The 25,843-nt window shown below is 44.7% G+C and overlaps 1 protein-coding gene across 12 annotated transcripts in view; it reads right to left on the reverse strand.

Annotated features, from left to right (window-relative positions):
• JARID2 (jumonji and AT-rich interaction domain containing 2) overlaps nucleotides 1-25,843 on the reverse strand; it is a 231,140-nt gene that overhangs the window by 158,177 nt on the left and 47,120 nt on the right. The window lies entirely within an intron of this gene.

A 25,843-nucleotide genomic window follows, 5' to 3' on the forward strand; every position in this document is an offset into this window, starting at 1 on the left:
AAATGACTAAAACTGAAAAATTCGCTAGGTACATTTTCTAAAAATTTTAAAAAGTAAAGGGGTTGGCAAGGGAAATATAGACAATATTTGTAATAACTATTAATGCAGTATTAGCTTTAAAAATTACAAATCACTGTATTGCACACCAGCAACTTACCAGCTTCATCAACCACACATCAATAAAAAATAATAATAATAATAAAAGGGGGATGAAGTGCTGATTCATGAAACAATGTGGATGAACCTCAAAAACACTGATGGGTTAAAAAAGGGAAAAAAAAAGTCAGACAATAAATAAGGCCACATGTTGTACAATTCCATTGTGATGAGTGTCCAGAACAGTCCTATCCACTGCACCAGAGGAGACAGCAGTGACTACCAGGCTGGCGGGAGGGAGGGGAGAGGCGCTGATAGCTAACAGGAATGAAGTCTATCTTTTGGGGTGACAAAAATGTTCTGAAATTAGACAGTGGTGATGGTTGCATTACTCTGAACATACTAAAAACCACAGAATTTTATACTTTAAAAGGATGTGTTTCATGGTACATGGATTATATGTCAACAAAGGTGCTATGCAAAAAAAAAGATGATGATGATAGTGGGAAGAAGCTTAGGAAATGTGCTTGCAAGTGAGTACTCAATATAAAATACAAGAACACATGTTTATTTCCTCAGTTTGGATTTGTCTGTGTTTCAGGGCAACTCCACGCAAAGAATTGTTCTGTGTCTCAACTTTGCAGGGTCTTGTCCCTCAGAAAGTCTTCTCTAAGCTCAGAAGGCCTACCAGGCTGACAGGAAGATCAAGGCACCCACTACATGTCTAACACTCTGGTCTTTTCTCCTGGAGCTCAAGGCAGGTATGCTCTCTACCACACATATTCCATTACAAGTTATGGGTACTTTAGAAGAGAGGTTTCACAGGTTGCTCTTTCCAGATAATAAAACTGTTTCTCCACGGCGCTGCTATAAAAGACCATCGATTTAATTCAAGAAAAATAAAGATTCAAGATTTAACTGTGAGCCTCTTACATTGACACTATTACATCATGTATTTTGATTCATTAGTAGAAGAATCGTGAGACAAGTTTGAGTTCCAATTACTACTCAGCTGTATCTTTAAAAATTAAACTCATGAGGCAAATGGACAATTTGTTTTTCTCAAATAATCATTTAATCCCCTCCTGTAAAATACCAATAAACCATCAGTGAAGTAACTTCACGTGCATATTCTCGTCCTTCTTGGCAGGTCTTTTTTTTTCCCTACCCATCTTAAGCCTCCCACCTTCTTCCTCCTTCTACACTCTGATGTAAGACTAAGTTAGAGCTACTGGTTTTAAGTTTGGCAGTACTTCTGTTTACCAGCCTTTCCAAATTCTACCTGACGCGGGCTCTTATGGCAGAATGCTACATCTGTAATGGGTGACCTTAGCAGCTACGCTCCCAAATTGCAGGGTGTTGGATAAAGCCTTGCCTGAACGGACAGCTTTGAGCACTTTTGTAGGGGCTTCCTCTGCTCTCCGTTCCCTGTACTAGACTACATGTTTGTCGTGCTTTTTAAATGGAGGAAGGACAGAACCACTACTGACTTCTCTAGACAATCAACATGTACTCTTCGTAACCTACAAACAGGATTTCGCAGAACTTTGAATAAAGCCATCTTCTAAAAACACTGAAGCTTTGAATTGTTCAGTCTTCCCAAGCAGGAAAGTGCAGTATATTTTAATGTTTTTAAGAGATCTTTTGATGTCACCTTCCTAGTATTAAACAATACCTCTCTGCAATATTAGAATCTTTCAGCTGATTCATCAAAAGAAAGTGACTGAATGGAGAAGCTTCTGACTACCCAGTTCCATTATTCATGCTGTGGAGTGTTCAAAATGTAAGTGCTCTGAATACTTTATTATAGAATTTTTTGAGATGCACAAGCTATCCCTTTAGCACCACCAGGCACTAATCTTAAGACCGCCAACCTAAACCATTTATAATCGTATTTCTGTTGGAAGAAAAATGTACTTAATTAACATTATTGGAGATTTAAGAGAGAGAGAGAGGGAGGGAAAGAAAAAAAGAAAACCCACACACTGACACCACATTTCCTCCGGTAATTTTAAGTCGTGACCACTGTGTTGTATCAAGCGCTGGCCACACAAGTGGACCAACTTAACCATTCTGATGCTGGGCAGGATGTGGATGCGGTGGTGTTAATGAGAGCGTGAGCTTATAGTGTAACCTCGCCAGACCAAATAACCTCCTGGCCACACAAGTAGAAAATAATTAAAACAAGCACGATTCCAATTTAGCTTTGCAACCAGATGGTGAAAGAAAAAGCAGACAAAGACTCATTTTGTGAATAACCTGGGGAACAGCTCCTACAGTTTCTTTTAAAGTTACAGTCTGACTCGTGAAATTTAAAAAAAAAAAAAGCGAGGCAAAGGACAAAGGTTCTCAACCAGAATTCACTCCCAGAGCATAGACCTGTCATTTTCTCCAGATCATGGCCAAAGAAATCACAAATTATTCCTTAAACAAATGCCAAGTTTAATTACAGTAAAGCTCAAAAAAAAAGTGTAAAAAAACTCAGGAAAAATGAAGTATAAAAGACAAGATGCTGCTAACCATCTATTGCACTGAGATGTACATCAACAACTACACAACATGAATGCTTCAGATTATCAGGACTATGAAATGACACAAGCCTCCACCAGCATTCTACAAAAATGTTTTCCAAAAAAATAAGATAAACGTTTGCAACCTAACACAATGTTCTTTATTTTCCACACTCAAGAAGAATAAAGGTACTCCGTGGGTAAGAGAAAGAAGGAAACATCTCAAAATTCAGAAACTTGGCTAACAACTCTGGGAAGACAAATGAAGAGACACTCCATCAAGCTGTCTGACCTTCACAAGGTAGACAGAGTGTGTGCTTTAACCTGCGTATCAGAGATGGAAACTCATTCATGAAAGGGAGGCACACACACACACCACCAAATGAGGATGGAAACAACAGCAAAAGAGGCCATCATAACACACACACACACACACACACACACACACACACTTTCCTGGTGGACTGCGAGCCTGCCATGAGTGAAGAGGCAGAACTCTAAAGAGTTCATTTCAACACATCACCTCCCTTGTGCTCAAGCATATCAAGGCAGGCTGTCTACTCTCCCTCTCCGCTCTGCAGACCTGGAGGCAGCTGGCTTCTCCAGACCCACCCCTCCCCAGTCCCACCCACACCCACTCCCTTCAAAATCCCCTCCCCTGGGAGGATCCCAGACCAGAGTCCTGAGGGATAGTAAGAGGACCATTAAGAAATGAGCTGCAGGACTAAGGGATCCCAAATAATGCAAACAAATGCATCAAAAGGACACTTGTTTCTGCCCCATTAAATTCAAGGACCATTACACAGTCTGTTTTTCTGGGTTCCAAAACTATTTCTGACCTACATGCTTCCTTCAGTCAATGGATTTACAGTGGGTGCAGAGATACTTCTCTGGTCCCAAGGGAAAGATGACAGCCTACCAAGAACCCCACTTTGATTGAGCGCATCACACTTGGGGGCCTCCAGTCACCTTCCTGGCTGGCCTCCTGCACACCGGCCGCCTGTGCGCCCCCAGCCCATCCTCACTGGGCGAGGGCCTCTCAAGCTACAGATGTGATGGACACTCCACACTCTACATGCCCAATGGGTAACCGTCCTACAGCAGCACCCCTCCCCATAAAACTCACGCTGCTGTCAGTGTGAAATGGGGGGACGAGGTGGCTTGACAATTTGAATTTCGTGCTCTGAGGTCACAAAGCACACAGTCTCGTTATGACTGTGTGCTGCGTTCTCACAGTCCTGGCTTTGGGGTGATGTTAATACTTCACTAGGCAACTTGGATAACAGCCTCACGCTTCGACTCCTTCTTCTGTAAAAACAGTCAGCATTCAGTGGGTTTTAGCTATTTTCTTAGCACTGTACACATATGACCATTTAATCCTTCCAACAACACCAAATAATGAGCCCAGAACACTGCGCAATTCGTGGACATTTTGGTCAGGACCTACCAGGGCCGGCATCCTGTGCCAAGGCCCTCCCTGCAGGAGGCTGACCCTTACACCTCCTGGAATTTTCCCTGTGTGAACTCTCACTCAGGGTGAGTCTTTTCTTCCGCCAACATTTACTGAGCAGCCCGGCCTGTGGTAAACAAATATTCACCAGTAACCCTCTAACAGGATGGACCAACAGGGGCCAGGGCAGCAGAGTGGGAAAGGCACCTCTGAAAACAATTAAGGGCCTGTGAGACAGAAAACAAGACCGAGGTAACCCCAGTACTGAGGATGCATCTAATGGGGGGCGGGGGGGAGGGGCGGGGCAGGCACGGGCAGAGAAGGCTTCACAAAGGAAATGACACTGAATCCTGAAGGGTAAGAAGGTAAAAGTGGAGGCGAGAAGACTCTGAGGCCCTGCTCATCTCCAGGTGTGTTACTCCGAGTTTTTTTAAAACTGCCCTAGAAACAATCTTCTACCATTGCACGGAGGCTGTTTCTACAAGCTCCTCCAAGTCCTGGGCCCTGCCCTCCTCCCAGCGCAGCCTCCCAAGCTCCAGGGATCTTCTGCATCAGGATAGAAGAGGCAGCCACGGCCTTCAGCCTTGCACCCACTTGCACCATCTAAGACCCCAGGGTCCGATCCTACCCTCCAGGTGGGCAGTCAGGGTTAGACAGTCCACTCGCTCAGTCACACTCCACAACCACATGTGGGTATTCACAGACCCCGGGAGGTAAGGACCTCGCAGAAGTTTCCAGATACCAATTGAACAGTACACAGACCACAGATATGCACCCCCATCCACTCAAAAGAAAAGCGCAGCTGAGGGACTGCAATGTAAAAATGCACAGAGGATAAAGTGGCGACGGGAAGTGAACCCAAGGCTGGGTCTCTCCTCGAAGCAAATCCTCGTCCACCCCAGCAGATCCCTCTCAAAGGCTGCTGGGAGATGAGGCCACACACACACCCACCAGCTGTGGCCTGAGGACAGAGGACCCTGTCCCTCAACAAATTACAGGGCGGGAGTAAGGGTATTAGATTATTTATAATGAAGTTTTATCAAGCAATCTCAGTGCACAGACTTTATTTTAAAACAACCTTTTTTTAAAAAAAAAAGGAGAGATAGAAGAGGAAACTTGAACACTGACTAGTTTTTTCATATTAAAACCTCTTATTTCTATGATCGGTATGCTGGGTATGTTTTCTGTAAACAAAGTCCTCATCTTTTAAGTTTAATAATGGAATATTCACACAAAAAGTGGTGTTTGAAATCTGCTTTTACTATAACCCAAGGGGTGGGCGTAGACGCTGCAAGGGAAACCACCCTGGCTACGCAGTGCGTGTGTTGGAGCCGGGAGACGGGGGTGTGCAGTGCAGGAGACCGTTTTCACTACTTGTGCGCAGGTTGGGAATTTCCTATAATCAAATGTTCTTTAAAGCAGGGAAGGTGCTGGCTCCTCTAGAAAGAAAGGTTTTCAACCACATAGACTGTAGGCAGAGCCACCAAATTCTCACACTGCTAGGTTTCAGGATCTCCTGGATCTCTGAAAAACTCAGGACCCAGAGAGCTGTTTTCCACATGGAACACAGGTATTTAGAAATTGACACTCAAAACTGGAAAAAAATTTGAATATACATTAATTCACCTAGAACGTAAACTACTACACATTAACATAAATAACATTCCTATTAAAGTTATATTTTCCAAAATAAAAAAATTTTACTGAAAAATGTGGCACTGTTTTGCACTTCGGCAAGTCTCCTTAATGTCTGGTGTAACCTGGATTCTCATGAAAGAATTCAATCCACTGCCTTATCTCACCTCTGCCCATTTGAGGGAAACGAGTGAAAAAGAAATGCAATGCCATGGTATTATGCCAGTAATACTTTTCACCTTGCAGATTCCCCAGGAAGGGACTCTGAGAACCCCCGAGATGGGGAGAAAAGTCTGTGACAAAAGGCAGACCTCCCCCTTGCGACCACGCACAGCAAAGACCCTCTACTCCTGTCAAGTGCAAAGAGGCATAAAGTTGTCAGGAAAGGACACTGTGTCCCCCTAAACCCCTTCCCGCACACAGCACTCTCAGGAGGAGGGGCCTCTGTGCAGCAGGAACTTGGGGCAAGATACGTAAACCTTCGCACGGTCAAATCCAATGCAAGTGGCGAACAGCTAGGATGCACTGCCTTCTAGACTGCTGACCCCTAAGAGATCAATTCACGGGAATCCTGACAAATAGTTTTCTTTCAAATCAAACAGGAAAAAAACTGGACAGATCCAAATACATTCACAGATGGTAATGAACACGAGGCCAAGTTTCACGAAACGTTTTGAGCTGCATGCTAGTGCACAGGGATACTGGGTGTCATTCAAAATTTCTTAGCACAGAAATTTCTTTGACTTTTTTAAAGTCAAAGTTTAAAAAAAGGCAACTGTGCTCAGGTGCAAGGCATAGGTTCTAAAGTCTTCATAAAAAAGGGACAGGAAGAAAAACAGCATTAGAAGAGGAAGCCAAACGGGAAGGTGGGCGCTGTTAAGTAAATAGGAAACAACTCAACCTCTCAGGGGACCCAACAGGATGAAGGGACCAGAGGGACAGAACCCAGAGGAGACTGGCTCTGCAGGCACCCGCATGACTCCCTCTGGAAGCATCTACCCTATGGAGCCATTTACTTAAAAGACACAAGATAGATTTACACAAACAGATCCACGAGGATGTTCAAGGGCTGAAACCGGGAAGCCCGGCAATTAATGGGGGAGCGGGGGGGGGGGGGGGGGGGGGAGTAGGTTAAGCTATTGAAAAAAAGATGAAAGTTGAGCCATGCCCCATATATGAGGTCTCCATGACACACAAGCACCTCTCCTTGTGGAATTTCCCTTCTCTCCTTCCCTCTCAACCTTTGGGAAAGTAACCCAACAGACTCAAAGGCCTTCTGTGATTAAGTGAAAAAAGCAAGTTTCAAAACTATAGGAGGAGGAAGACGAAATTATACACACTACAAAGAAAAACTTTGCAGGTATTTCCTCTAGAAAGAGGTTGGACAAGGTGGAGAATTTATAACTTTATTTCCTTCTGTGTTGTTGAAATGCCTGGACAAGGGCATGGAGTTTGCCAAAGGGCTCAGAGTTTTAAACCAAAATAAAAGGAGACTCATTAAAAAAAAAAAAAAAAATCACCTTTGACTCACACTTTGCACCAAACAAAACTTCAAAAGTGGTCAGAGTGCAAATGTAGAAAATATTATTGAACTCCTAGAAGAAACACAGGAAAGATGATCCTTGCCATGAGATTTCTTAGGATATAAAAAGGAGGAGTTGAGCTTCACTGAAATAATAATGGTTCTGTTCTACTGATGACAATAAATGTTCAAAAATGTCATGGTGTGAGTTGTGATCCCTCCCCAAACTTCAATTACCCTAGCCCGAAGTCCCTCTGAATGTGACTCCATCTGAAGACAGAGTTTAAAGAGGAGACCGAGCTAGAATGAGGTCACTGGGGCGGGGCCTGCTCCATGACGACTGGCGTACCTATAAAAAGAGGAAGTCCGGACTTGCACAGAAGGACGAGGATGTGAAGATACAAGGCAAAAGCAACCTGAAACTAAGCAGGAAGGCCTCAGGAGAAACAAGCCGGGTCTCAGATTCCTGGTCTCCATAAATGCGCGAAAATTCTTATTATTTAAGCCACTCAGTCTGTGGTACTTTGTTACAGCAGCCCTAAGCAAACTCATACAGAATAAAAACGTAGGTACAAAACATACTTAATAATAGATCCATATCCACAGCATTTTTAGAATTCTCAATACTTGATAATAAGAAAACAACCCAATTTTAAATGGGCAAACACACACATGAAAAGATGCTGAACATCTATTAGTCACTAGGGAAATGCAAATTAAAACCATGGTGAAATTCTACTACCTATCTATTAAAATGGCTAAAACTGAAAAGTTGACAAGACCAAACACAAAGGAACCCTCCAGGGCAAAATGTGAACCCTCATACACTGCTTGTGGAATGCATAAAGAATATAGTCACTTTGGAAAAGACTGGCATTTTCTTATAAAGTCAAACATACACTAGCAGTAAGTACCTAGCAATAAACACGATAACCTCAAAAAAACATGTGTTTTGCGTGTGTGTGCGTCTCAGTTCCATTCACAATGATCAAATACTGCAAACAACGAAATGTCACAAATTAAGAAACTGGTAAAGTCAACAACAGAATACCACTCAGCAAAAAACAGAAATGAACTTCTAGTGTGAACAACATGGATGAATCTCCAATATGTGAAGGTACTATACTCGACTCAAAGGCTATATGCTGTGTGATTCCGCATGAGACATTCTGGGAAAACCACAAAAAATCCAGAAAAGAACTCAGTGTTTAGAGAGGGGGCACTTGCTGTGATGAGTTATCTGACTCAGTGCATTTATCAAACTTTGCAGAACTGAATTCTTACAATAGATGAATTTTACTGCAAGCTAATTATACCTCAATACATGTTCCACTTTACTCAGGGCCCAAGAATCCTGTACACAATAGACCAGTGCTGTTTATACAGAAATAAAACATGACCCACACAATAATTTTAAGTTACCAAATTGTCACATTAAAACTGCTAAACAGGTGAGGTTTAAAAAATATTTTACTTAAATATACCCAAAATATTATCATTTAAACATGTAGTCAATATAAAAATCAACTGACTTTTAAGATCTAGAGAACAAATTAATAGTTGCCTGTGGGGAGGCAAAGGGGGTGCCACATAGGGGTAGGGGGGGGAAAGGGGGTTTTATGGGACTATATGAAATCGTGTGTTAAACTATTGAAAATTTAAAGACTCATTCAGTTAAAAAAAAAAAAAACCAAGTGATTTAGCTTTATTTTCATATTACTAAGTCTTGGAAATCCAGGGTGTATTTCACATCGATGGTGCATATCAATACAGACCAGGCATGCTTCAATTGCTCACAGGAGGCTAGAGGACAGGGTCACATCTGAGGTTTGAGTTCTAGAGAGCAGGACTAAGCATGATCCCAAGGAAAAGGCACAGAAGGAAGAAAGGCAAGGTGCTGGGGGTGGCAGAGAGTCGCCCCAGATCTATGAAAGCTGCTGAGTCTGGGACTGGGTTTCTCTGGTGCTGCAACCAGTGAGTCACTCAGGCACACACGTGCATACAGGCACGCACACACACCCCAGCTCATTCGTCAGAGTGTAAGAAAGGAAAGGCAAAAAACACAAAATAGCTACTCCTACACAATTCAGGGACACCTAATGGATGCAGAAAGGAAGGCAGGAGAAATCCAACTGGAAAACCAGGCTGTGCCTGCCTGCCCAGCAAGCAGGCAAAAGCCCACCGCCTACTCAGATCTAAGAGGTTCCTTACCACAGCCCAGGGGAGCAGAAAAGGAAAAAACGAGAATGAATTTGCTGGGGAAAATACAACCACCATGCGGTGGGGAAAATCAAACTACAGTCCTGGTGCATACTACCTTAGCATGTAACCCAGTCAACGACCAAATCACACAGTCCGATCTCAAATGAACCAGATAATTCAGAACAGCTTGGAATTCTTCTCTTTGGTTTAAGAGTATGCTGCTATGTTTATATTATGGTTATGTCTGATATGCTGGAATTCAGGGGGAGGAGAGTTTTTGTTTTGTTTCAGGGCATAATCTGGAAATAGAAATCATCTGTCCTTCTCTACCCTGAAGTCTCCTCCCGCCACCAACCCCCAATGTTGCAGATACCTCGGACAAAGCTATCTTTTCAGCTAAATGATAACCAGGTGGCTCAATGGTAAAGAATCCGCCTGCCACTGCAAGAGACATCAGTTCGATCCTGGGCTGGGAAGGTCTCCTGGAGAAGGAAATGGCAACCTACTCCAGTATTCTTGACTGGAGAGTTTCACGGACAGAGGAGTCTGGTGGGTTCGTGAGGTCACGCAGAGTTGGACACGACTGAGCGAACACACACACAGGAAGTTTGGTTCAGCCTGCAGGTTGATGCAGACAGATACTCCCTGAGCACTGGCTGAAAATGCTGCCCAGAATTTCAGGTCAGAAACAGTCCTTGAACACTTTCAACATATGCCAAGGCTATCTAAGCATTTCTCGTGTGATTCAAACACAATCCTTACCTGGTAGGTGCTGCGTATCTCCCATTCTGAAGAAAGGCAAGGACTCAAGAGCGTGAGAGTGTTAGTCGCCCAGTTGTGTCCAGTGTCCGACTCTTTACAACCCCATGCACTGTAGCCCACCAGGCTCCTCTGTCCACGGGATTTCCCATGCAAGAGTACTGGAGTGGGTTGCCTTTCCCTTCTCTTCTCCAGGGGATCTTCCCCACGCAGGGATCGAACCCAGGTCTCCCGCACTGCAGACAGATTCTTTACTGTCTGAGCCACAGGGACTTGAGCCCATAAGGACTCAAGAGAAAGATGTTATGCAAAACACACACCTCAGCATCTCTCCGGACCTTCTTGGGCACCAGGAAGCACACTGAGGGGCCACTGCAAAGCAATGCTCGATTAGTCCACACAGTAATGAACACAGCTCTTACTCTGAGCATCCTGTCTTTAAACAGGTGGAAGACCACAACCACAGGTCCTACACATACCTTCCCCTTGCCCTTACTGTTTCTTGAAATCCCAGGTCCCACGAGCAATCACTGTATTTATATACTTCTTGGCATGTCTCAAATTACACTTACATGTTTTTCACTCCACCAGTCAGACTTGAAGATTTCCCAACTTTCCATCAACTCCTGGACACCAATTTTAATAATCAAGAATGTTCCAATTATAAGATCGGAGTTTGAATTCATGCTATTATTGACTAACTTCTCCCATCAAGGAAAGTATTTTGGCTGTTGTTACTTTGCTTAGCCATTGACCCAAAGAACACAGCAATTAACCTGTAAAGACAAGAACTATTCGTAAGATGCTGAAGAAATGTGTCTCCTGCAGGCAAGTTATGAAATAGTTAACTCTGCTGTTGCTCACAGTCTTTGGTTCTGAACAGACAGCCTGGTTTCACTGCCTCCAATACTTGAATGTGAAGAGAAAGCAGAAGTAATAAAAAGCTATATCCAAGTGTCTTGTGAGCCAACCGAAAAGATTTTCAAACCTGATTTTCCCTGTTAAACATCATTTGAAGTGACTTAATCCTTGGGTAAGCGTGCATTTTTGAGGAATGAAACGTGTTCTGAAGCTAATATTCTGAACACTCGTGTGGGCACAGCCTCAGTTAACACACAGAGTAGACAACTCACAAAGAACGATTAAGAATTTTTACGACCTCCTTTTTCTTGAGGTACAAGGTGGCACTGCCCTTTATCCCTACAAGAAGGTGGGTAACTGCAACAATGATAGTAAAACTCAACAGGGTATGAACTGGCACAGGCCTAGGTCTTCTGCAACTGGCAAGATTCAGAAATCAAATGCAAATGAAATCTAGTTATCTTGTAAGAAAGTTTCTGGCATTTTCCATGTGCTCACAACAGGCAAGCCAGTTCCCATCACACTGCCCTAAACAACCAATACACATTTTCTTGAGTTAATGTTACTCATTATGACACACCGCCTCTCCTCCCCAAGCTTCACATACTGCAATTTCATAAAACTCCACAAGCAAGATGGGCAAATGTACCAAAACCATAAAGTAATTCCAAATCACATATCATATTTCATATGCAGTTTTTTAAAAAACACGAACAGTATCATATTCTTGTATGCCATTGGCTAAAAGTATCAGAGCCTGCTCTTCACTGGCTTTCTCTCCATAAGCACTATATGTAAGTTAGAGGCCATGTGGTTAATTCCACAAATGAAATACAGTGAGTAATTATTTCCTATATTATCCATTCTGAATAACATCTAACCTAGCTGCTCAAGATAGATTCCTGATTAGATAAGGAGGAAACATTTTATGTCATTAGCTATACAGTTTCGTCCTGTTGAGAAACTGCATTGTAATGAATACCAGATGAGTTTAAAGTACAGTAGGGCTCCAAACAACCTCCAAATCATATTTGTGTAGCCTGCTGATTATGAACAGTCAACATCTGACCTTCTACCTGTGACCTACTTACACAGTAGGTCTCGTCCAACTCCCCAGATTCCAATCCACTCTAAATTAATATTTATAGAGTACAATCACTGAGGTTCTTAAACTACATTTTTCCTATTTTCACCCATACATCCTATGAGCTGCCTAATTAAAAGCAAGGTTTTCCTTTTTCTTTCTAAGTCAGTTCTGGTGGAAACACAACAGGATTAGCCTAGCCTGGACTCCTGCTACATAACCAAGACTTGACCTGTGTCTTGATTAAATATTAAGTCACTGGGGTTGTGGGGGAAATTAACATAGCAATGCATTTTCCATTCTCTTCACAAGCCTCCCCAAGCACAGCCCAAGTTTCCTCCCAGCTTCTTTCTCCACATAAGTGAACCATGCTGATAAGGGGACAGCTACAAAGTTCTAACCTTTTTGAAACATACTGAAAAACATACTGTGAGGATGGAAGAATCTGGGGAGCTCAAATTAACCAGGCTCTAGCAATATAGCTATGCCTACTTGAAATTATTACACCAACTTCTATTTCCATAGACACACTGCCTACCTGGGGTGTGACTGAAATACCTCAGTGCTGACCTCCAGTTCACAGAAGACAAGAGTCATGGGGCTGAACTTCTCTAAAATCAAAATGTAGACGAGGCAAGAGAGCCAGAAGCTTGATTACTGAATTCAATTTATATAATTTGCAGCTGTTGACTAGGTTTACCCTCACAAAAAGTTATAGGGCCATCTGCAGGTTCTATTTTCCCTCCTATCCTCCAGTAGGGACCCCACTTCCAAGTTTTGCTGCATAAACCGAAGCCAGGTAAATCCATCTCACTCACACACATAACAACAAAAGTTTGGAACTGAGTAGAGGAAAAAATTACACACAATGACTGTCAGAGGCATCCTTTGAAAATCACATTTAAGGCAGCAGCCCCTCGTTGACCCCAGGTTTCCAAAAGAAGGAAAAGGCTGTTTCTGTCTCCTGAATCTCTTTGATGATTTATAACATTCCATATATATCGCTCCTCCCCCAAGAAAGGGAATAAGCCCTAAAGCCAGTCCATCATCCTTTCTGACATCACCAAAGGCCTGATTTCGTTCTCCCTGCTGTTAGCTCAGAAAACTGATTAGAACTGAATGTCTAGGCTGCTTCCTTATGCCCTTTTAATAAAGCCAACCACAGCAAAGAAAACAGAAATTAGTGGCAAGCACAGAGCTCCTTGCCACTGGGACTCACGGCAGCCTTTGGACAGGCCATTATGGCTGTCTGGCTCCAGCTCTCTTCTCAGTAACCACCACCCCCCCTCTCTTGCCTGCCCCACACCACCCTCCAAGATCAAAGGCAGCACACTTACTGTTTATAACATCCTGAGCAATCCAGGAATCCCAAGAGGTTTTTGTTACCTTTCCCATCCCTCATTGTCTCTGCTCCCCAAAATACTCTCTTAACGACACTGGCCAACTCTGGCACAGGCACATCCAGGAATTAGACCTGCCCCAAAGGATGCTCCTCTGAGATGCCATATGGTTAAAAGCAGGGCGTGGGTGGCTCCAGGGGAACGACGGCACAAGACTACTGGCCTCTACTTCCCAGCAACTGTGCTGCCAGCGCACAGCAAGCTCGTTGACAAGGAAACACAAAACGTTCTTGTTGAATATGTAAAAGATCCCAGGTACCCTACAGCAGGCATCAACAAGGACACGTGATCAGAGAGCCAGGGCAAAGCTCAGTCCAACCTGTTCCCTTCTGTTTTTCCCCTCTCTGAATGCTGCTACAGCCACTGGTCCTCAGGCCCAGCTTTCCCTTTTCGGTTAAAACACAAAGGCAGAGCAAGCTCTATCTGAGGATCGTTCTCATTCTCCATGCCCAGGATCACCAGCAGAACTCCTCTGCCTCCCTCTGCGTGCCCACCTCTTGTGCTGCGGGTAAGAGAGGCCTAAACACACAAGTCCTGGGGGAGCAGGGCTGGTCCTGAAAAGAAAGCCCTGACAAGGATCAACACCTCCCTACCCCAAGACACCTCTGTGCACCCGAGCTTTGTGTGGTCCTTGACGGTAATTCATCCCCTGCCAGGGATACACCTAGCCTGGAGTGCAGGGGCCCAGAACAAATGCCCAGGCAATCACAGCCGACTCAACAAGAGAAATTAATTCAAACAAAAATCCAAAAGATACATGCCAAGCCAAAAGCTCAGGGATTCAGAGGAAATGATCCAGTAAGAATTCTGGGCCCACTGGTTAACTTTGGAAAAACTCGCCTACACTGATCTTGCAAGCAGGGCAAAATCAAGAGGCAAACCTCTAGGTTTCCTAAAGTAAAGGTAAAAATTTGCTGGGGAGTTTTGGGGGAAATGACTTTCGGGGCAATGTCTGCTGAATATCTCAGATTTCAAACTAAAGCATATCTTTACTATGAATCCATTCATCACCCTTAAATGACTCCCCAAGTCACACCAAACCACAACCACCTCAGAAGCCAAACTATTGTTATTATCCTGAGAGATTTGCATTTTCAAGTAAAAGGGGGAAAAAACTGACATGCGCTATTGTTTCACAGACTGATTTATTTCTGAACTGGTTCTGAGTTGTTTTTTCCCCTTTTCTGAAGGGGGTTTCTTAAGGGGGACAGGAAGAAATTATTTCTGACTTTGAAAATTCTAGGAGAAGGCAATGGCAACCCACTCCAGTACTCTTGCCTGGAGAATCCCATGGATGAAGGGGCATGGTAGGCTGCAGTTCATGGGGTCGCTAAGAGTCAGACATGACTGAGCAACTTTACTTTCACTTTTCACTTTCACGCATTGGAGAAGGAAATGGCAACCCACTCTAGTGTTCTTGCCTGGAGAATCCTAGGGACAGAGGAGCCTGTTGGGTGCCGTCTGTGGGGTCGCAGAGTCAGACACGACTGACGTGACTTAGCAGCAGCAGCAGCAGACGATCTCTGACTCAGCTGCTATACTTGAATATATAAATTGCATTTAATAAAGTTTGTAGTTTTGTCCTTAAGCTATTAAAAAAAAACTACTATTAAAAAAAAAAAAGAAAGAAAGAAAATTCTATTGCTAAATTGATAGAAACAAGTTGAATGCTAAGGCAATGTGCCATTTCTAATTATAAATAACCGGTGGGGAAAGGATGTATAAAAATCACAACTGCTAATACTTAGTGCCTACAGGGATTCATTCTAGCCCAGACACACTCATCTAAAGCCCCCAGCTACTCTAAGCTACTATTATCCTCTTTTTATTAACACAAGTGAGGAAACTGACGTGCTGGCAAGCTAAATTACTTGCCCACAGTCATTCCACTAGAAGCAGAGCTGAGATTTGAACTCAAGGCTTCAAGCAATCCTTATAACTGATCACACGGCTTCAAACGTTTGTTCAAAACTGAACAAGAGCTGGGCTCTTTTAAAGAGACTGATGATGGCATTCCAAGACAGACAGACAATCTGTGCAATGAGGAAATTCATTTTCCACGTCTCCAACAAGGAGTCTCACGGACTTCAAGTGCTTCACGTAAGAGCAATGACACTACTGGGGCCTCTGGGTTCACCACAAAATTCACCTGAGGTGCTGGTCTAGAGAGAAATGCCCCAGGCACAGCTCACTGAGCATCCTCTCCCTCTGTCACCTCGCCCGCAGGCACAGCCACCTGAAATAAGTGCTCCTTCTCTGGGAGCATCGTTCACAGTCCTCCAGTGCTCGAAAAGGGGAAAGAAATCAAGGTGGCTTTTCACTTTTCCCGTGATACTGATTACTGCCAGCGACAGCCCAAGACATCTTCACTGTCAAGCAGCACCAAGCATCAGGAGTTCCACCATCCTCAGCAACAACCCTTAAAATTATTACAGATGCAATCTTTCTTATAAAAGATTCCTAACTGGGAACCTTGGCTAAATAACAACAGAATCTACATTTCATAGAGCTTCTCAAGCAAGCAGCTCCATTTTTAGACTCAAAATGTGCAGAGGTCACCGTTTTAGTTGTATTTGTGGCATTAGTTGAGAAAACACTAAACATTTACAGAAAAGAACCAAACAAAGGCAGGGCCCTTGGGAATGAGCTCCAGCTCCAGCTAACTAAGTCTTCCATCACTAGGAAATCAATCTAAAGAGAAGATTCATTTTTAAAGCATTACATTCTTCTTTTATAGATTTGGGAGCCAAAAAGAAATCTGATTCCAAGTCAGTACCAGCCAGTGCTGGTGTAGGGACAGGATACCAGGCCCAGCTGGCACACTGCCCACCCCCACCCCCCCCCCACAGGACTTGCTTTTCCCACTTCCAATTACAGTACCGGAATCAAGACTCAAACTGAATAAGACATGAAGGAACTGGGCATAAACTCCACTCGTTTCTTCAAGGAACTCAGGACCAGCACGACTCATGGGGGCCCTGGAGCACCAGAAGCCACTTTATCTGTCTTGGACGAACCCCATCCTAAGCGTGAAGGTATTCCAGCTGCATGGCGGCTCCAGAATGAGCAAACTGAAGGGTCAAACTGATTCTGCTATGCTTCCCTGCTAAGATCCAAGTTACATTTGAAAATGTAATGCTTTAAGATGTAACTTCACACAGTCCCTCTCATTGCCCTGGGAAGCTAGCTGATATCAGGCAGCGGGGGGAGGACAGTAAGGCGTCAGCTTTGCTAACCCACCCAGAATGGAGTGAAGTGAACTAAGTCCTAAGGGACCAGCTCGCCAGTCCCGACGCTCTGTCATCCTGCAGACTGTCCACTAGCTGGCGTCTTCAGGAAGCAACGACTGCAACAAAAACAAGTCTGCACTCTTCTTTCTGACAGAATCCACCTAGGGCAGGACAGTCTCTGGATGAGCGTGCCACTCGTGTGTTTCCTGTGAAAGGCTCTGCCGGGGCAGCCAGAAGTGAACAAAGCAGGCCAGCTGTGCAGACATTCTGCTTTACCAACACACTCCAGAAACCAAGAATAACAGCTGACAAATCCTTTCTGCCCATTTGTTTCACAGCCCCTCAACTTTTGGGTTCCCCTCTGCCATTCTGCAAATTCAAAGCTTCCTCTTTCCTCTCTAATCCAAGAGGCCTCCACTGCATTTCCGGGGGTCTCTAAGCCTCAACACACAAGAACCAAAGAAACTGCATGGGTTATACATCCAGTGCATGGCTTTTCATTCACCTCTCAGTATCATTCACTGAACTAAAGCTCTGCCTTGGAGGGCATGGCAACCCACTCCAGAATTCTTCCCTGGAGAATCCCATGCACAGAGGAGCCTGGTGGGCTGTAGTCCATGGGGTTGTCAAGAGTCAGACATGACTGAAGCGACTTAGCACGCATATGAGAAATCTTACACCAGAAGTCAGAAAGGGAACAATAGCACATCTCCAAGTACTATTTACTCATTTGCTCCTTCAACAAATACTTAAGAAGCACCGCTTTAGGTGCCTGAGGAGGATCTGTGAGCAAGAATAAATAGCTTCCTGCTCTCACGGAGTTTATACTCTAAACCGATGAGGCAGTAGCAAGCGTGGTATCTGAGCCAGTGGCACACGCTGGAAATAAGAGGGTGGCGTTAACACAGCAGCTGGCAGCGGAGCAGCAGTGAGGCGAGCGCGGCACGGGCCAGCCAGGGGCCACAGGGCCCGGATTCCAGCCCAGCCGGGACACTCGCGGCCCTTCAGCCAGGCCTGGACCTCAGGAGGCCCCACAGCTGTCCTTGCCTGTGAACCCCATCACCTGAATAGCTGCTATGCAGAACTGGTCACTTCTGTTGGCTATACCTTGGACCCAAACACATTATTTCCCCCAAACAAGATACTGAAGAGCGTCTGAGCCCTCCCTGAGGGCTTCGGGAGCAGCGGGCCTAGGGCTGTTTGGGAAGAGAAAGATGAAGGTAACCACTCGCCCCACACCTGCCGGCTCAGCCAGTTGGGGGAAGGCTAGGATGGCAAAGGCACTGAAGCCGCAGCTTTGAGAAATCCCAAGTGGGAAGAGATGAGCTTCTAATGACGGGTTCTTGACATGCAGTGAAGTTTCTCGAATCACCAGGGACTGTTCCCACCAAGTCCACTTACTTTCAGTCCACTTACTTTCCTCCCCAGATTTGCAAGTCAAAAGACTAGCGGCACGGAGAAAAGACAGCACTTCTGCGAGGCTGTGCAGCACCCCATACACTAGACACTGACGGTCAGCACCGCCCCCGGACACGCCCCAGACACGCCCCCTTCTGCCCAAGCACTGAGGACCCGCCTGGCTCTTGACTTGAGCAGCACCCTGGTGCCACCTCAGTGGGGACGGCAGGTTTTCTCGGGAAAGATGGCTCTCTTGAAAACGTGAGGCCACAGTGAAGAGGCCCAGAGGCCAGCTCTGTGAGAACTGCGCCCCAGTTCCCAGGATTTACGCAGAGCCTCTGGGCCGAGGTGGAGCTGGCACACTCCCGGATTCCCAACCCAGCCACCATCCTGCCCACACCCCAGCCAGGACACCTTCTCTAAACACAGCACTTTCTTCATACGGAAAGAGAGAGAAGTTACAGCATACACCAACCAGGCACACAAGAGCCACTCGGACAGGAGGATGGGACCTTCCCGTTGATGAAAGCTAGGTCAGCAGAGACCAGGAGACAGTCTCCTGCACCCAGACTCCGTGACTCTTCCCTACCTGGGGTCGCTCTGGCCCACCTTCCCGCTCTGACCCAAGGAAGGCAGGCAGAGCACTTCCCTGGTGGTCCAGTGGTTAGGACTCCGTGTTCCCAATGCAGGGTACATGGGTTCGATCCCCGGTTGGGGAACTAAGATCCCACAGGTGCGGCCAAAAAAAAGGGGGGGATATAAAGAGGTTACCAAGGAAAGAGACAGCTACCCAAGCTGAGCTCTGTGATATTCAGCACTGAATTATCTTCCCCACAAATGAAGTTTCAAAACATGAGACACAAACAAAAATGTCCATATTCTGTGCAGCTGCACGCTGCAGCCTGTGTTAAGGGAGAGACACCAAAGGGAAGAGCGAGAAGTCCGGTGCGTCCTCTTAGCTCTGAGGCTAAGGAACAAGGCGTGGGTCTGCTGAATTGTCTGCTTGTTTCTCTCCCTCATCTGGAGGGGTGAGCGTGGAATCTGGCTGGATCAGCTCCCCAGGTACTCAGCTTCTTCAGTCTGTGAATGCTAAACCTTGTCTTAATGCCCAGTTAAGAAATGGACTCTCCGAGCAATAATGGAACAGCCAGACCCTCTGAGGAGGAAAGACAAGAGAAAGAAAACCACAAAGAAAAAAAGACTATTCGGCCATAAAAGGGTAGAACTTATTGGTACAAACAGCATGTATGAACCTCAAAAGCATTCCAATGAAGAGACCTAGACACAGGATTGCTTCCATTCTCATGAACCTTTACAACACTGGCCCAGACCTGGCGGGGGGGATCTGTCAGCAGGACCTCTCTGAGGGGACAGAAGTGTTACATATAATACCAGGTCTGGGCAGTCACCAAAACTTACCAAAAGGTGCGCTTGCAAGAGCTGCAGTTGTAAACTGAACTTTGAGAAACTTTTTTTAAGACATTTGAACTAATTTACAACTGTTTTCAAGAAGAAGAGAGGAGGTGCAGTTGTGACAACTCACTGGGTTAAACTGATTTTTCTGGAAAGCAGCCACCCGTGTTAAACACAAGTCAATGCCAGAAGCCACACCTTGGGTGACACAATTCAGGGACTGGGTCCAAATGTGGGGAAATTCCCCCAAGTTTGAGGCTGTGAAAAGTGACTTAGTAAAGAAATATTTATGACAGAAACTCCCTGTAAGGCCTTGGGATATTTAAAGAAAAAGCAGATTTCACCTTTTAAAAAAGAGAGAAAGTCACCTTTGTACAAGCTGAATCAGATACGATTTGTGGTTTATGTTAAGGGATTTGCTTCTGTGCTGGGCAGAAAAGCAAATTCAGTATTGACCTGTGCTGAAAAAAGGCTTGCTCAGATGTCTTCATCCTTTTTCAAATCCAGTGAGGTCTCAAACAGAAGGAGGCTCCCCACAAGGTGGGCAAGAAGCAGGAGACCAGCACCCTCTTCCCTGGGGGAGGCCATCCAACTGGGGGTGGGGGGATGTGAACCCCTGCCCCAGTCCATGCTCCACAGGGAAAGGTCTGAGAGAAATTACTCCACCAGAGTTCCAGAAAGTGCTATGGCAAACCTCGGCATCCTACAGGAACCCAGCCCTGGCACTCCCATGACAAGAACTCCACGAGGGGTCTCATAAGGGGACTCAGGGCAGGCGGCCCCGCGGAGACACAGAGCATCGGAACCTGTTCCCAGCAGCCCACAAACCAAAGTCAGCTCAGTTTTTGGCACAAAATGATTTACAAATCATCCTGGCAGGCGTCACATCCAAGAGCTATTTTTAAGACAATAATTGTGGTCTAAATCTGGTCAGAGAGTCCTGGGTGTTTGAGGTTAAATCCCACCTCCTGGGAAGGATCAGTCAGAAGACTCAGGCCCATTTCCATCCCCAGCTCTCCAGAACCACCTGGCAAAAAGTACAAAGAGAGCAGCATGGCTCACAGCATCCTGAGAACCCCGTCACCAGAGTTCAGGGCTCTGAACCACTCTGTTCCACTCACCTTGCATTTTGCATGTAAATCACCATTTCAGTTTTGGTTGGGGTAACATGGGGGGATGAGGGGTGCACTTATTAATGCTATCTGTAAATGGTAAGTTCAGCAGACAGTATTTTCCACTGTGACTAGTCATTTGTTAAGAATACCGATTTTGTTACTTTTATTCTGTAAAGTGGCTACAGCAGGAAGCATTGCTTTTACACTGTTCTGCAGGGTTACGATAAAAGCTCGTTTTCATGTATTTTTACATAAATCACATGCTCGCTTTGCTCTAACCAGTAGCAGGGGGCAAAGGCATCTAAGCAGCACTCTTAGAAATTAAATTAGCTATCTGGTATTCATCCATTTCACCAGAGACGCCCAGCCCAGCCCCACCAGTCCATCTGTGGAAACCCTCCCTTGTTTCAATCCACAGCTGGATAAGCGGCTTCTCGTAAGACACAGCGACTCTCTTTCTTCCCAAAATTTTAGATGCCTTTTTCTAAAAATTACACTGCAATGCATATGTCTTGGAAAAAATACAAAACTGCCTTATCTCGACCATTGCTCCCTCTTCCCAAACTCCTACATGATTTTTCACAGTGAAACCTTCCATTTCACTCTTGAAGACACTGCTCTCTCAATCCCATCTTCATCAGCTGAATTCCTATCCTCCAGGTGTCTACACTGTGACATCCAGGAAGTCTGAGTTGTCCTTCCAAACTGTGCCCACAGCATCCTGGACACCTAGTCTATCAAAGCACTTGTCCCCACCCTCTAGAATAACATCACAGCCACTGTTCACTCCTGAGTGCCTGGCAGATGGTAGATCAATAAATATTCCTCAGATAAACAAACAAAAATTAAACTAAACTTATTCTGATCACTCAGACAAAATACTGCTGGTTTTGGTGTGCATGTATTTGTGTGTGTTTCCTCCTACAGTACTTTTCCTAAATAAATACACTCTTTATTTGAATTATTATAACCACAAAAGATTAAACTCTACATACTATTTTGTCACTTGCTTTTTTCACTTACTACATTATGTCATTAAATATTCTTGCTACCGGAGCATTTTAATGATTGCATGGAACAGATGTTCACTAATTTAACCAATCCCCCACTGGTTACAATTTTTCACTGTGATACACAGTGAAATACACTTGATACACAACCCTGTGGCCAAGTCTAAATAAATTCCTAGAAGCAGAGAGGCTGAGTCAAAACGGTATGCAAAATATTGCACGAGCTCTAGTACACAGAGAAAGCTGAAAATGCAGGTTATCGATTTTGGAAGGATTCAGACAGGATCGCCACAACCAGAAGGAGAAGCGTTTAACTGGCTGCGGAAACACAGAGAAGATGGTTTAGCCTAGAGAAGATGAACACCAAGTCTGTTAGATGGGAATTATGTTTATTTAGCTCCTTCTGAGGATAAGAAAGCAACCTGAGAAAGAGATGGCAACAGCATGGAATCTTCCCAAAGAGCTATCCAACACGACCCTGTGTGGCTTTAAGCATTGAGGCTGAGGCAGGCAGGGATCCTGGCAGGGGAAAGACGGGGTCGGCGTCATTCGTGTTCACCTACTACTGTGTCAGCCCTCCGGAGGGCTCCGCACAGTGCTCCGCACAGTGAGACCGGAGAAAAGCCACGAAACTTTTCCTGTGTTGCCCTAACTATCAGAGCACACAGCATACGGACTGCACACAAAATGCTCCCAAGAGAATCAATTTCCCCAATAAGCAAAAAAGTCCCAGTCGACCAAATGATGGATTCAGTCATTGACAACAGCAGTGACGTTTTGTCTTTGTGAAATGGGGAGGGTCTCACTTAGCCTCACAGCTTAAGGCCCTCACTGTAATATATGTAATAAGAGCAAATGACTCTAATGAAAACATTTGTTGTAATTGCCTAATCTCTGTTTTTTACAGAAGGAAGGTATTCAACAGATCAACTGTCACTATTTAACCACAAGGGGACAGGATTATCTCTTCCTCAATTTTTACCAACGTTCATATGTAAATGAAGTAAGTTTCTAAAAGATACCTTCTTTTAAAAAAAGGAAAGTCGAGGAAGGAGGAAACTAATGCTGTGTTTCTGTTTAAACACAAGTTTCTTTAGAAAGGCAGGGGGATGAGTGAAGTGACAAGCTGAGTGCCAGCATCAAGTTCTGGGGGACGATAAAAAAAAGGCTCAGGAGTCTGTGAGCTTGGCCCCTTCTGACTTCCGTTTCCATATTCCACATTCCTATCACGCGGAGTTCACAGCACCATGCAACACAGATGATGCTGGAAGAATCATACGGGTTAACACATGGAAAACACTGAGCCGAGCGCCCAGCACACAGGAAGTGCCACTGAACTTCACGCCATCAGTGTCATCATTTCCATGTGTACTTAAAGAGAGGGACGAAACTCATGAGAATAATGCAGGGCTCAAGGAAACAAAAAGGCTGGTGAAGAGATGACTTTAAAAATACAAGCAGTCCACCTTCTGATAGTTCATTTATAACCGGCTGTTTAAAACTCAGGATGCATTTCATCATAACAAGGGTGTTTCAAGTGGTGGTTGGGTTCCCAAAGCGACACAAAAGAGTTCAACAAGACTCACTAGGATTTCAGGGAAATGACTGGAAATGGCCAAGGGACATTATGGGGGAAAAACAAAACACAAAACCATTTCCCTGTGCCAATTCAAAAGACTGGGAAACCTCAAGGAGGGACACTGGACGGAGACTGTTCTGAAGGAGGAAAACTGTGACAGCGTCTCCAGTGTGGCAAGCCGTCACTCTACTGGCTCCAGAGAAAATAATCAAGTTTTAAACCACAATGGCTGGGAGTCTGGATTTCTTGGACCTTATGAATTATGCACTATAATGAACTGGGCATATTAACTAAAACCAGGCTCTGCTCTCCTAGGATATCTGGGCAATGGATGTTATTTCTCATTGGCTACTAGTGCTAAGTCTGAAAGTCAACTAATCACAGAATCAAAGCAAGAGATGAGCTAATGTACAGAAATACACAAAATCTCCCCCCTCTCCCATAAACAAGTGTTCTGGATTCACAGCAGGCCACTGTCAGAAAAGGAGAAACACCTAGAGCAACCTCCAGCCTCAAATAAATACTACGTAATGAAATTCCAGAATGGACAAGTCCAATTTCCTTGTGGGTGAGACACAAGCGTTTTATATAAACCACAACCCCTTCTTCCAAGCAGAGCTCCAAGGAATTTTAAAGTTTGAATGTAAAAGTTAACGGCCATCGACTAAAAACAGAACAAAGAAAATAGACATTTAAAATTCAAAGCAGAAGGATGAGGTGAGGAGAAAGGATGGCGCCCACCTTCCCCACCTTCATTCTGTTCTCCACCCCCTTTGTCTCTCCAGCTTTTGCTTCTATATTCCTTTACACCGTTGTGCTATCTGTCTTTCCCCTTGTAAAAGGTCTTCCTGGGCCTATGTCTGTTTAAAAGTCCAAACAATTCAAAACTAAACTACAAGTAACTTTTCTTGGGAGGGGCTGATAAGATTGTTTCTTGATCTAGGTACTTCAACTTGAAAGTTCAACGTTTCTTTAAAGCATCTGAAAACTAGTTTAAAAGAAGGTAGCATTCTTCTCAGTTTCTCAGAATTTGGACTAAATGGAATGATCCTTAAGGTCCTTAAGCCAAGCCAACAACTCCTGCCTCGTTTTTTAAAAAAATATTTATTTGTTTTTATTTATTTATTCATTTATTTGGGTGCACTGGGTCTTAGTCACAACCTTCGGAATCTAGTTCCCTGACGCGGCATCGAACCTCCAGTCCCCTGCATTTGGAGCTTGGAATCTTAGCCACTGAACCACCAGGGAAGTCCCTGCGTCACTGTAATTTAATTTTGTGGTCGCTGCTGCTGGAGTTGAGTACATCAACTCAGAAAACTCTCAGGACACAGCATACAAATACACACCAAATACAACAACCTGACTGCAAAGCACCCAGAGTGTCTGCCATTTGTGAATCTCCAAGTATGAAAACCGAAGTTAGCTGCCAGCAGAAACTCTGAACACTGAATGCCTTGAGAAACTGCTGCTAACTGCTACAGCTTTCAAAAACCTGACATTTAGAAAAGAAATCTATTTGGTCCCACAAGTGGGCCTCGAGAAATGTAAACTGAGTTCTTCTTTGCATTTTAAAAAATGTTGCCAACAGACTGGTGAATACTAGGAAATTCTTAACCTGAAAATGTTCAAAATGACGTGTATGTGTATATATGTATATACTGTGCACAGCACAGTACCCTAGAGAGATGGTGAGACCTCTTTGTAAACATTCATACCCTGCCCAAGTAATTCCTGAGACTTCATTTGAAATGTAAGCACCTCTCTTAGAGACAGAATGTTAGGTACTGAGGGAATAATCCAGAGAGATCAGGGAGAAAACCAAGGCCAGGAACCCATAAGACCCCCTTGAACTCTGTTTACTCTCAGTCAACAAGGACATCTGCTCCTGGCCTGTTAGCCAACAGCGAGGTCACGGTCCAGGGGGAAATAAGCTGCTTTACTCACCCTTCCCCATCCCGGCCTCAACCTAACCTCCTCCCAAGATGGAAACACCACCAGAGAAGAAAACTAGTGTTAACTCTAAGCTGAACCACGGTGAAGAAGAAGGGGCTGGAACGCGGTGAAACGGAGGAAGTACCCAAGGCACCGTGAGGTCTATCTCCAGAGTAAAGCAATGTCACCAGCCTGCAACCCCCTTTCCCAGCCAGGCCCCTGGGGTGGAATCTGCAGGAATGCACCCAGATTCAACCATAAGAGGAAGCCCCATCGCAGTGACCTCACAGAGGGGGGTGTGTTCAAGAGGACTATCCAACCTAAGTAGACAGTTTTTAAGTAGTTCCTCAAAACTATTATAAGCAATGCTAGCAGTATGGCTACTGTTCCAAAGACAGAAGGCCTTACAAAAGCGAGCAGCCATATCCTTGGACGGGCTTATTTTCCAGGTGGAAATTATGGGCAAGAAATCCTGGACCACTAACCCCCAGGCTTGTGCTCGCTCCCAAGGGGCACTCAAGAGGCTGCAATGACCCCAGGACAGATTTCTGACGTTCCAGCCAAAGTGGTCTGAAAAAGCCTTCAGCTAAGAGAAAAGAGCCAACTGAGGGGATGAAATACAGTGTACAAGCTGCTGGCCCACTCTC

The sequence above is a fragment of the Ovis canadensis genome, chromosome 20 (assembly GCF_042477335.2).
Source record: "Ovis canadensis isolate MfBH-ARS-UI-01 breed Bighorn chromosome 20, ARS-UI_OviCan_v2, whole genome shotgun sequence".
Lineage (NCBI taxonomy): Eukaryota > Metazoa > Chordata > Mammalia > Artiodactyla > Bovidae > Ovis > Ovis canadensis.